The sequence below is a fragment of the Mobula birostris genome, chromosome 1 (assembly GCF_030028105.1).
Source record: "Mobula birostris isolate sMobBir1 chromosome 1, sMobBir1.hap1, whole genome shotgun sequence".
Lineage (NCBI taxonomy): Eukaryota > Metazoa > Chordata > Chondrichthyes > Myliobatiformes > Myliobatidae > Mobula > Mobula birostris.
Window position 1 is genome coordinate 115,675,107 of NC_092370.1, and position 12,346 is coordinate 115,687,452.

The 12,346-nt window shown below is 39.1% G+C and overlaps 1 protein-coding gene across 1 annotated transcript in view; it reads left to right on the forward strand.

The window, feature by feature from the left end:
• LOC140199149 (septin-7-like) overlaps positions 1-12,346 on the forward strand; it is a 127,239-nt gene that overhangs the window by 92,332 nt on the left and 22,561 nt on the right. The gene's annotated exons all lie outside the window — the stretch shown is intronic.

Sequence of the window (12,346 nt, forward strand, 5' to 3'; positions counted from 1 at the left end):
GCTGGAAACGTGACTGTACCTCTTCCTAGGGATGCTGCCTGGCCAGCTGCGTTCACCAGCAACTTTGATGTGTGTTGCTTTTAAAATTAGGGCAGTTTGTTTTTAGTTTTCCTCATTTGTTGCAAATGTCTGAAATCTCACCAGATTATGATCAACAGGATTAGGCCAGTCAGCCCCTCAATTTTCCTGCTATTTTATGAGATTGCAGCCAATCTAATCTTGACCTCATCACCACTCTCCCAGTTACTCCCCGTACCCATTGACTTCCTCAGTTTGCAAAGTGAATTCCAAAGATTTGACAGCCTGTGAGATTTCTCATCTGAAATGGACAATACCTTATTCTGAAACTATGCTTTATTCTAGATGCCTCACCAGGAGGAACAACATTTCAACCAACACCCTCCTACCCACCCAAACAAAATTACTCCTCATTTTTCTCAAATCCAAAAATTTCAACCAAACCTGCGCGTTCTTTTTTTGTACATTAACCCCTTCATCACAGGATTAACCCAGTAGAACTTTCTTGTACAGGTAATGGATAGGAAAGACAGGCGGATATGGGCTAAATTGGACAAGTTGGGCCAAAAGGACTATGCTTTATAACTCTAAGACATAGGAGCAGAATTAGGCCATTCAGTCCATCGAGTCTGCTCTGCCATTCCATCATGGCTGAACCTGGATTCCACTCAACCCCATACGCCTGCCTTCTTGCCATATCCTTTGATGATCTGACTGATTAGGAAGCTATCAACTTCTGCCTTAAATATACCCATGGACTTGTCCACTGCAGTTTGTGGCAGAACATTCCACAGATTCTCCACTCTCTGGGTAAAACATTTCCTCCTTACTTCCATTCTAAAAGGTTGTCCCTCAATTTTGAGGCTGTGCCCTCAAGTTCTGGACACCCCCACCACAGGAAGCATCCTCTCCACATCCACTCTATCTAGTCCTTTCAACATCCGGTAGGTTTCAGTGAGTTCCCCCTGCATTCTTCTAAGTTCCTGTGAGTAGAGGCCCAAAGCTGTCAAACGCTTCTCATATGTTAACCTCTTCATTTTTGGAATCATACTCATGAACCTCATCTCGACTCTCTCCAATGACAAAACATCCTTTCTGAGATATGGAGCCCAATAGTGCGGCCTCACCAATGTCTTACAAAGCCTCAGTATTATACTCTTGCTTTTATATTCTATCCCTCTTGAAATTAATGTCTACATTACATTTGCCTGCTTCACTGCACTCAACCTTTAAATTAACCTGCTGAGAGTCTTGCACGAGGACTCCTTAAGTCTCTCTGCACCCCGATGTTTGAACCTTCTCTACATTTAGATAATAGTTTGCACTATTGTTGCTTTTACCAAAACCCATCATCATACATTTCCCAATACTGTATTCCATCCGACACTTTTTTGCCATTCTTCCAATTTGTCTATGTCCTGCTGCAATCACATTGCTTCCTCAGCACTACCCACCCCGCCATCTATTTTTGTATCATCTGCAAATTTTGTCACAAAGCCATCAAATCCATTATCCAAATCATTGACAAACAATGTGAAAAGTCGCAGTACCAATACTGACACCTCAGGAGCCCACCAGTCACTGGCAGCCAAACAGAAAAGGCCCCCTTTATTGCCACCCACTGACTCCTGTCTGTCAGCCATTCCACTATCCATGCCTGCATATTTCCTGTCATGCTGTAGGATTTTGTCTTGTTAAGTAATGTCTTGTGTGGCACCTTATCAAATGCCTTCTGAAAATCAAGGTAAATGACATCCACTGCCTCTCCTTTGTCCACCCTGTTTGTCATTTCCTCAAAGAACTCTAACAGACTTGTCAGGCAAAATTTCCCTTTAAAGAGACCATGCTGACTTGGACTTATTTTATCATTGGCCTCCAAATACCTCGAAACCTCACCCTTAATAATAGACTCCAGCACTTTCCCAACCACTGAGGTTAGACCAACTGGCCTATAATGTCCTTTCTTTTGCCTTCCTCCCTTCTTAAAGAGTGGATTGACATTTCCAATCTTCCACTCCTCCAGGACCATGCCAGAATCAGGTGATTCTTGAAAGATTATGACCAATGCATCTGTTATCTCTTCAGCAACCTTTCTCAGGACTCTGAGATGTAGTCCATCTGGTTCAGGTGACTTATCCACCTTAAGACCTTTGAGTTTGCCTAGCACCTTTTCCTTTGTAATGGCAATGGCACTCACTCCTGCTCCCTGACACTCACAGACCTCTGGCATACTGCTAGTGTCTTCCACAGTGAAGACTGATGCAAAGTATCATTTAGTTCATTTGCCATTTCTTTGTCTCCCATTACTATCTCACCAGCATCATTTTCCAGTGGTCCAATATCAACTCTCGCCTCCCTTTTACTCTTTATATAACTGAAAAAACTTTTCATATCCTGCTGTATATTATTCGATTGTTTGCCCTCATATTTCATCTTTTCCCTTCTAACAGCGTTTTCAGTTGCTGTTTGGGTGGATTTTAAAGCATCCCAATCATCCAACTTCCCACTCATTTTTGCTACCTTATGTCTTTTCCTTGGCTTTTATGTAGTCCTTAAATTCCCTTGTCAGCCATGGTTGCCTACCTCTGCCATTTGAGAACAACTTCTGTGGGATCTATCTATCCTGTGCCTTGTGAGCATTCCCAGAAACTTCAGCCATCCCTGCTCTGAAGTCATCCCCACCAGTATCCTCCTCCAATCCACTTGGGGAAGTTTCTCTCTTGTGCCTCTGAAATTCCCTTTATTCCATTGTGATACTGATACATGTAACTTATGCTTCTCTCTCTCAAACTGCAGTATGAATTCAGTCATATTATGATCACTGACTCCTAAGGGTTCCTTTACATTAAACTCCCTAATAAGATCTGGGTTATTACGCACAACCTGTCTGAGATAGCCTTTCCTCAGGTATGCTCGAGCATAAGCTGGTCTAAAGAGCCACCTCGTAGGCATTCAAAAAATTCTCTCTCGTGATCCTACATCAACTTGAAATACCCCATTGCAATTGTAGCATTACCCTTAATACATGGATTTCTCGGCTTCCTTTGCAATCTCAACCCCAAATCTTGGCTACTATTTGGAGACCTAACCAATTTCCCCCGGGATCAATAAAGTATGACTATGACTATACATGATTCCCATAATGGCTTTTTTACCCTTGCAGTTTCTTAACTCCATGCACAAAGATTCAACGTTCTCTGACTCAAAAATTTGAGGATGGTGGTTGTTTCCTAATCAAGTAGACTGCTTTGTCTACTTGACGGTCGTTGTGGTTTCCATGCTATTGGAATCAGTTGGTTGATTTGTGAAGTATCATGCGCTTCTTGGAGTGCAAAATCAAGTACACGTTAAGCAAATACATGCACAGGCGTCTTCGCTCTGTGGGCCACTTCTTCAAGTCTTCTGAGAGCCTATAAGTAGATCAACGGAACGAAGACTATCATCCTCGACCTCAAGAGATAGCCAAGACGACGACGAGACTGCTTTGTCACTAATGATGCCTATTTCATGAGAATTAGCATGACATTCCCCAAGTTAAGTGGTACAGAGCATTCCATGGTTTTGGATGGTAAAAAGCCTTGTATATTGTCTAGAGGTGAGCTATTAACCATGGGCTATCCAGTCTCAATATTTACACTGATGATTTAGTCAAGTCTCTGATCAGCGGTGACCCCGAAGATGTTGAATCTGGGTGTTCAGCAATGGTAATGCTGTTAAATGCCAAGAGTTATTGATTATGCTTATATGGAATTTGCAATTGCCAGCAATTTTGTGGCATTGGTGTTACTTGCACTTACCTCAGCACGTGTCTGAATGTTGTCTAAGTCCTGTTGCTTGTGGACATGCATGCATTTTGGAATTTTTTCGTAAATTAGTTTATTATTGTAAAATGTACCAAGGAACAGTGAAAACCTTTGCATGTCATCCATGCAGATCATTTCTTTACAACAGTACATCGAGGTAGTAAAGAGGAAAAGCAACAGCTGAATGCAAAATAAAATGCTACAGTTACAAGAAAGTGCAGTGCAGATAGACAACAAGGTACAAGACTGTAATGAGGTAGATTGTGAGGTCCAGGGTCTACTTTTGTTAAACTTGGGGGACTTTTCAATAGTCATACAACAACATGATAGAAGTCCTTCAGCCTGGTGGTATGTGCTGTATTAGGGTTTTGTATCTTCTGCCTAATAGGAAGGGGTCATTGATTATGTTGGCTGCTTTAATGAAGCAGTGAGAAGCGTAATCAGTGCATGCAGGGGAGGCTGACTTCCATGATGTACTGAGCTGCGACAACAATTCTCTGCGGTTTCTTGCGGTCTTGGGCAGCGTAGTTACCATGGTAACCATGATGCTGTTGAAATGTGAATAGATTTGAACATTGTGTAATTATCAGTGAATCCCCCACTTCTGACCTTATGGAAAAGGAGGGCCATTGGTGAAGATGGTTGGATTGGGACACTGCCGTGAAAAAGTGCTGCAGGATGCATAATTGATCCCCCTCAGGCACGATCAGCATCCTTTGTATGAACTAGGAATCCATCCATTGGCATGCCATCTCTTGGCCCATTGACTTCAGTTTTACCTGGTGTTCCTTGCTGTCAAGAGCCAACATTCTCATCTCACTTATGTAATTCAGCTCTTTAGTCCCATTTTAGGCCAAGACTAGTTTTTTTCTCTGAAATGAATTAACAATCTTTGCCACAGACATTCACTGACATTCCATTTCCACCCTCAAAGTTCAGGTGAATATAAAATTACTTAATGCCCAACATTGACTCTTTAAACTCTTCTTCACAATTAAAACTGTACTTGCATTCTCATTGTTGAATATTATTTCTTCACCCAGTATTGTGACCTATTTTATTCCCTGAAAGTTAGACTCGCCACTTTGTCACTTAACAATTTGATCTCTATGAATATTATTTGCTGGAGTTTGAGCTACTAATCTGTTCCTGCCACTCTGATGCTATTCTGTGACCTTGTCTGAGAAATCTACGTCAATAGCTGCTGTTGTTTTCCCTTTATCAAAGCATGTTAATTTGGCCACAAATGTTCAAGATCACAAGATCTTGTCTCTTGGCACTGATATGTTTGTGTGCTGATGATTTACAGTGCTGTCCAACATTTTGCCTATAGTAAGTGTTGGGATTAGTGATCCATAATCTTTTTAGGTACTTCTGCAGGTAGGCCTTGCAATTGTAATAATTTTCTAAATATGTGTACCAGCATATATCCTGTTTCATGAACATGGTCTTTTTGATCAGGTCCTATAGTCCTGCCCTCATAATGAAGGCTGGCTGATTTATTTATAAGCAGTTACCCTTAATGGTTCTTCCTTGTTTCCTAAAACATGAGTCCCTCCTGCCGAGTGTGCACCGTGTTCATTTCTGTGTATATGTTTGTTTACCAGAAACTGCTTTCACAAAGCTGGCATTTCCATTTTATCCAGCAGTGCCCTCCAGGCTCATTGTGGTTATTCATATCTTAATGCACTGCGACCTCCAGCTGTTGAGCAGGTGCATCTTTGTGGAAATTAAGATTTCTATATCCTTTTAAAATATGTCACCATATGATGAAAGGAAATTGGTGCAGTGTGGCAGTGGAGGTTTGTCATTTTAAAAACTAGTAATTCTGATGACACTTCATTGCAATTTAAGCTTCATTAAGTTCCAGTTCAAGATGACGATTAAATCAGGACCTTGACTTTCATTCTCCTCTAATGCAACATGGTCAAGGTATTGAGCCATTAGAATTTATATAGAGTTTTCAACTAGAACTAGCCTGCAGGGCCATGACAATCAATTTAAGCAGCTTTTGTGAGTCATCACTAGTGCTAGATGTAACATTGAACTTATTTGATATGAAACTTAAACATAATATAGTTCTGTGCCAGTGGAGTCTTCAGAGACCACTACCAGAAATATAGGCTGGCAACCATGCATGTCATGTGCCATTATGATCATAGTACTTTGGCACTTGAGGGTGATTTAATAGTATATTAACTTGGAATGGAAAAATGCTTCTTTTGGCTTTATAGCATAATGAAGCCTAAGAGGGAGAGAATGATTGACAGCATAATTATTTTGATTAATTCAAAGAACTGTCCCTTTCTGGTCTCCATCTGACTTCAGTTCCATGTTAAGTAGTTGGCATTCTGCTTGGACAAGAATTATGTTTGAGCTGGAAATTCTGCTTCACAAACACAGTATAGTCTGTCTTCCATTATTATGATTTGTGCTGCAAAACTGTAACGAACATGTTTCCAAATCCATGTAAGGTCTTCTGATGCCTCATTGAGATCATCCCAGTATTTCTTTCACAGCTATGCCGTCATTAAAATGCAAATACAAAGCAACTCACTTATAACCATATACATTGATTTTTTTCACTCTAACTCAGTTTCAATTGGTAAGCTTTGCAGTAACCAAAAATGTGCCTTACCCAAGGATGGGTCTTTCTCAATCTATATTGGGGGCTGAGAGGTAAATCTGTAACAGTCATAGTTTTGTAAGCCTTCTAAACAAGCTGGGAGAATGAGCATAATAATATGAGCAATGTGGGATAATGTGTTCTCTTGTTTATGGGGAAATGGATCTAATCCTGAGTCACAATGCAGATATTGAAAGCTCCTTCCAGTAATATGTTAAAACTCTTTAGATGGTGTGCATATGATACTGAATTCCTTCCCAACAGAGGAGATAAAAGATTTGAGCTATGGATAAAGAAAGGTCTTACAACCTACCTCTCATTTATAGATAAAAGAGTATTACAAAGTTTCCAAATCCTGCAGGACAAACATGGCCTAGAACATAATGACTTTTTTAGGTACCTTCAAATACGAAACTATGTTAACCAGAGTTGTAGATATACAGACCTATCAACAGTAGAATTAGAATTTTTCAAGATTCTGAATTCGGCTTGCAGTTCAATATCCAGTAAATCAGTTTCTTGCCTATATAATGCACTCTCCCATGCTAAAAATGTAAATACACTGTATATTAAAGAGAAGTGGGAGAAAGAAGCGGGGTTGGTACTTTCAGAGGAGGCTTGGGGGAAAATCTGCAGCTTTCAATGGTCCTCGACTAATTCTTTGACTTGGAGAGAACATTGTTGGAAAAACATTATAAGATACTTCAAGACCCCATATCAGGAAAAATATAAAGATACAAATGTGATGTGTTGGAGAAGGTGTGGCTCCAAGGAGGCAAATCATTTTCATATTTTCTGGGATTGCCCTAAATTAAGTCTATTTTGGGAAGGTATTCATAGAACATTAGTTAAGGTACTTGGGTCCCAGATACCTCTGAACTTTGAGATGCTCTATTTGGGGCATGTATTGTTCCTTGAACAGAAGGAAGATATAAAGTTGCTGCAGGCCCTCTTAGCGGCAAGTAAGAAATCAATCACTAGAAAATGGCTAAAGCCAACACCACCTACATTAGAAGATTGGTAGGAAATTATCTTGGAAATATTTAAAATGGAAAAGTTGACTTACTCCCTGAGAACTCAAAAAGAAAAATTTTATCAAATCTGGAATAAATGGATTGAATATATAACCCCAATGCCAGCAGACTTTAGATGACTCTCCTAATGATTTATATTGCTCTTCTCATCAACACAGTAATATTGCTAACGTAAGCACCCCTAGTCTAAATGTTTGTTTTTTTTTGGAAAATAGAGAATTAACACAAGTAAAGGGAAAGATTTGGGAAAGGGATAAAAAAATGAAAAAATTAAGTAAATAAGTACATAGGGATTGGATAATTATGTCTGCGGGCAGGAGCAAGCATGACCAAATTAGGATATAAACACCTACAATGGTTGGTATATAGGCTTATATACAACATTTTGGACCAGTGGAAATGGTCCAGAAGGGTTGTGTGGAAACTATTATTACCATTTTTCTTAACAACTAATTTCATTACTTAGCCTAATAGGTTAGATTTACCACAGTACATAATTATCTATTTAAATGTTTATTTTCCTTTTATATCATCTCAATGTGTACTTAAGAATGTATAAATAATTGTAGTTTTATACATATAAAAAAATGGACAAGGTTATATGTGTGAAAAAAGTACATGATATTTGTGAATTCCTTATCCAAATAAAAATAAAATTTAAAAAAAAAAGCACCATCATATCAACAAAAAAAAGCAGGTTGAATTCTAGATTGTGATCTGAAATAATAGTAATACTGTAGTCGAATGTAATCAAAATTTGTCCTAAATTGTTTATCTCCAAATACCTTTATTTAGTACTCTGATTCAGTTGTCTTTTGTGATTGTTTTCTGGTGCTGTCTGTTACAACAGTGGGTACCTTTTGACAGTTATCAAACTGTATCTAATTTCTTCTGCTCATTTGCATTCTCATCAATAATTTATTCTTTGTTTCAGAATTTCAAAAGCAGTCAAGTATGTCACGTATGTTGATGCGTAAGAAGTTTGAGTTAAAAAAAGGTCGATTAACATTTATAGTTCGTTGGTCTATATTTGTAAATTAATTTTTAGCACAAAGGCATTCTGATGTTTTCCATCTATGCCACGTAGCAGTTAATACAAGGCATGAGCTGCAAGCTTGAGGTTCCATCTGTAAAGAGTTTGTATGTTCTCCCCATGAATGTGTGGATTTCCTCTGAGTTTTCCCCCACCTCTCTGGTTATCCATCCCATAGGATGATGATGGTTCCTTTCAGTCAGTTTGGGGGGTTTATACCCCACTCCTCAGAAAGGAACAGCGTGTTCGTGAATGGATTTTAGGTGAGTAGGGGGTTGCGCAGGTCCAGACCCACCCTTTCAACATCCCCTCCAGGATCCAGCGGCATGGTGGGGTCCAAGACGGCTGGGGGAAATTCTGTTGCAGGGAATGGCCAGACCAAGCTTCGATGCAAGGGATGCCCTTTCTGCGCTTCACGGCACATGGTTGCTAGATGGCCGTTGACCCTACGAGAGGGTTCATCCGCCCTTTGACAGGTCTTGTTTTCGTCCTGCAGGGTGTCTAGCCACCCTGCTCACCAGGCAAGTCTGATGGGGGAGCCGGTTTAGTCGCTGACCACCTGACCATGCGACAAGTAGTACTGGGTTACATGGTACCAGCAGCACTTAGACAAGTGACCTGACCTGAGTTTTAATCTACATGTTAATCACATATATACTGCTTTATACTTTGTAATCTACAGTTAAAAATTTTGCTCTTCGATCAAAATTTTGCCTTATGGGGGGAGGTGTTATATACCCAGATTTCCCCCATATTCCAGTGGCAAATGGTTCGGGTTAGTGTATCGAGGGCATGCAGTGTTGGCAAGGTGACATCTGTGGGCTGCCGAGCACAATCCTCTCTGACTTGACTTAACTCAAATGACGCATTTCACTGTATATTTCATTGTATATGTGACAAAGTTAATCTCTTGGTTCTTTAAATAAAAACTCCATTGGTATTATTTATCTTAGTAATAATTCATTCTCCACTTAAAAGCAATATATGTACTATTTATGAACTGCAGGGAAGCCATGCTATATTAGCACTAGGGCACCTCTACAACCCACACCTCCAATCTAATCTCATTGATTGGAACACTTGACTCCAAATAGCTTTTGTAGAAGGCATTACCCCAGAGGTTCACATACTTTTTTGAACCTAGACCGTGATTGTTTAAATGGTGTACTTAGTATTGACGAGAAGAGGTGCAATTTTTTGTGTGTTACGAGGTTAGGTAGATGGTGTTTGTCTATTACTGTGACAAATGAAGAACAGACCACATTTTGAGTAATTAATGCAAAAAAGCAGTTCACAAACTTTTTCTTGCAACTGAGAATGATGAGCAATTTGAATGCTTGCTGTTGCACACATAGGTTAGATGGCTCTCAAATGGAAAATGCCTGAGATGCTTTTATGTGCTTCTTGAAACTGTGATAAAAATTCTTCAAAGGCTCAAATGCTTCTTTCATTGTTCAACTCACGAAAATTATGCATCATATTGCTTATTTGTTAGAATTATTTGCAAAGTTTAATGAAATCAGACTTTAATTGCAAGAAAATGATGTGAATCGTATCAAACTCAAATCAGTCATCTCCACGTTTCTGTCCAAGTTAACCCTGTTTAAATGCAGCATTGTCTGTCATGACCTCTCCAATTTCTGAGCCTCTTTGAGTTGGAAGAGAAAGAAAGAATATCAGATAATGATAATATGCCCACCTGGATGAACTGCAAAAGATATGTCAGAGATTTCAGGATCTTCTCGTGGTCCAAGTTCCAGATTGGGCAATAAATCCATTTTTGAACCCTTGTAATGAGGAGTTAACAGGAAGGATGGAGGAAGAGCTGATCTCACTACAAAATGACTTAGAGCTGAAGCCGAGGTTGAAAAATCATATCAAGACTTTTGGTTGGAGAAAGAAATCTCTGACTGCTGTCCTGTGCTGTGGCAAACGGTCAAGGTGTTTTTTTTATTGCCTTTCCAACATTATATTTAGTGGAGCATGATTTCAGTGCAGTCGCCCAACTTCTTTCAAAGCAACAGAACAGATTGCAAATTATTGAATGTTCTGATCTGAGACTCCTAAGTGACATTGAGCCTGATGTTGAGAAGCTGATATCATTGCACCAAGCCCATTTATTTCACTGCAGATCAAAGTAGTAGTGAATAGTTGGCCTCCCAATGTATGCTCTACAGATGATGGAAATTGTTTTTGCTGTTATTAAACAAAGAAAAAAGTATTTGCATCTTTAAATCAATTTGAATAACTTTTTATTTGTCACTGCTTTTAATTTGTAGTTTGTATTGTCTTTCACTGTGCATTGTAAATCTGTGTTCTTTATAGTTTTTATGAAATAGCTGGAAAAGGAGAGGGTATGCTGGGGATGAGGTCTGGGAGCGAAGGGGGTGAAAACCCAAAAAAGTTTGGGAACCACAAGTCTAACCAGTTATAGTACTGCTCTTTCATTATGTAGGAGAATTAGAGCTGTTGCAAGTGGCCATACATGAATAATTACTAAATGAAATACCCAAGTAATTGTTGAACAATGTTATCTCCCAAATCCAGCTATTTTCTAGATCCTCAACACACTGGAACTCAGTGCATAATAATTTATTGTACCTTTAGTTGGTAATGGCTTCAGACTTTGGTACAGAATATTTTAAGTAAGTTGGATATGACCTTTAATTTATTTCACAATTGCAGTCAGTCTTTTTAATAAATAGTGGTGCTTCTCGGAGGCTAACATGAGGTAGAAATTTGAAAACTTCCAGGTTCACCAGTATTTCAGAATTTGAGTGAGGTTGCGTTGAATACGGGGTTTTAAAGACAGTCACAAAAGATGCTTTCATCCTTTCCACATTAGAGATTTTGTAATTTGAATAGTTTCTTACAAGGAAGGAAATGAACAACAGACAAAAGAAAGCTTTTTTTTTGTTTTGTTTATATTTTGGAAAGTTAAATGATACCTTTGCTCATCAAGCGCGATGTCTGTTCCAAACGATGCCCATTATTTTTGGGTGGATATAACTGAGGGAGTAGCTCAGGATGAGTATGAACAGTGATGCAATTTACTTTGGCAGTGTAGTATAAATGGGGAATTAGAACAAATACTCTTCTGTTATAAAACTGGCTCAGCTAAAAAACTTGGCTCTGACTAAGCTTCTGTACTTGGGTCTTCCTTTTTGTTGCAAGTTTGAGGTCTTTAATGATCAAAATGCTATTTGCATTCTGCTCCATGTTTTAAAGAATAGAGAATGAAGAGTTATGGATGAACAGTGAATGTTGCAAATGAACACAAATGTGCTCACTGCCGCACACACCCTAAGAATTTGATTGTAGGGTGACTTGCATCCAGCTGGTATATAAAAATACTGCTAAGGCTGCTGTGACAAACAGGAGTTTCTTGCCAGCCCTAAACAGAGTTTAGTAAGTATTGAAGTACCTTGGAATTTGACTCAGCTTGCCAGCTGTCCATAAATATTTTCTTCTTAAATGGATGTTGGAATGAAATATTCATTTGTTGAGCACTTTGAATGAGGACAGCATATGTTAAAGTAGAATTTTAATTTTATTGTGACCTTGAATGCTTTATATATCCAAAGTGAAAATCTGAAGTCATGGTTTGAAAGTAGCGAGTGAGAGCAAAATCTTGCAGGGTGGGGACCATTTGAAAACTGTAAGTGTCATTGGGAGTGAGTTATTGTTTGAAGTAACAAGAGAGCGACATCTTGCAGAGTCATTTGAAAACTGAAGTCTTGTTGGGAGTGAGTCAAAGTTTCGAAGTACATTTATTATCAAAGAATGTACAGTATACAACCCTGAGATTCATCTTCCCACAGGCAGCCACGAA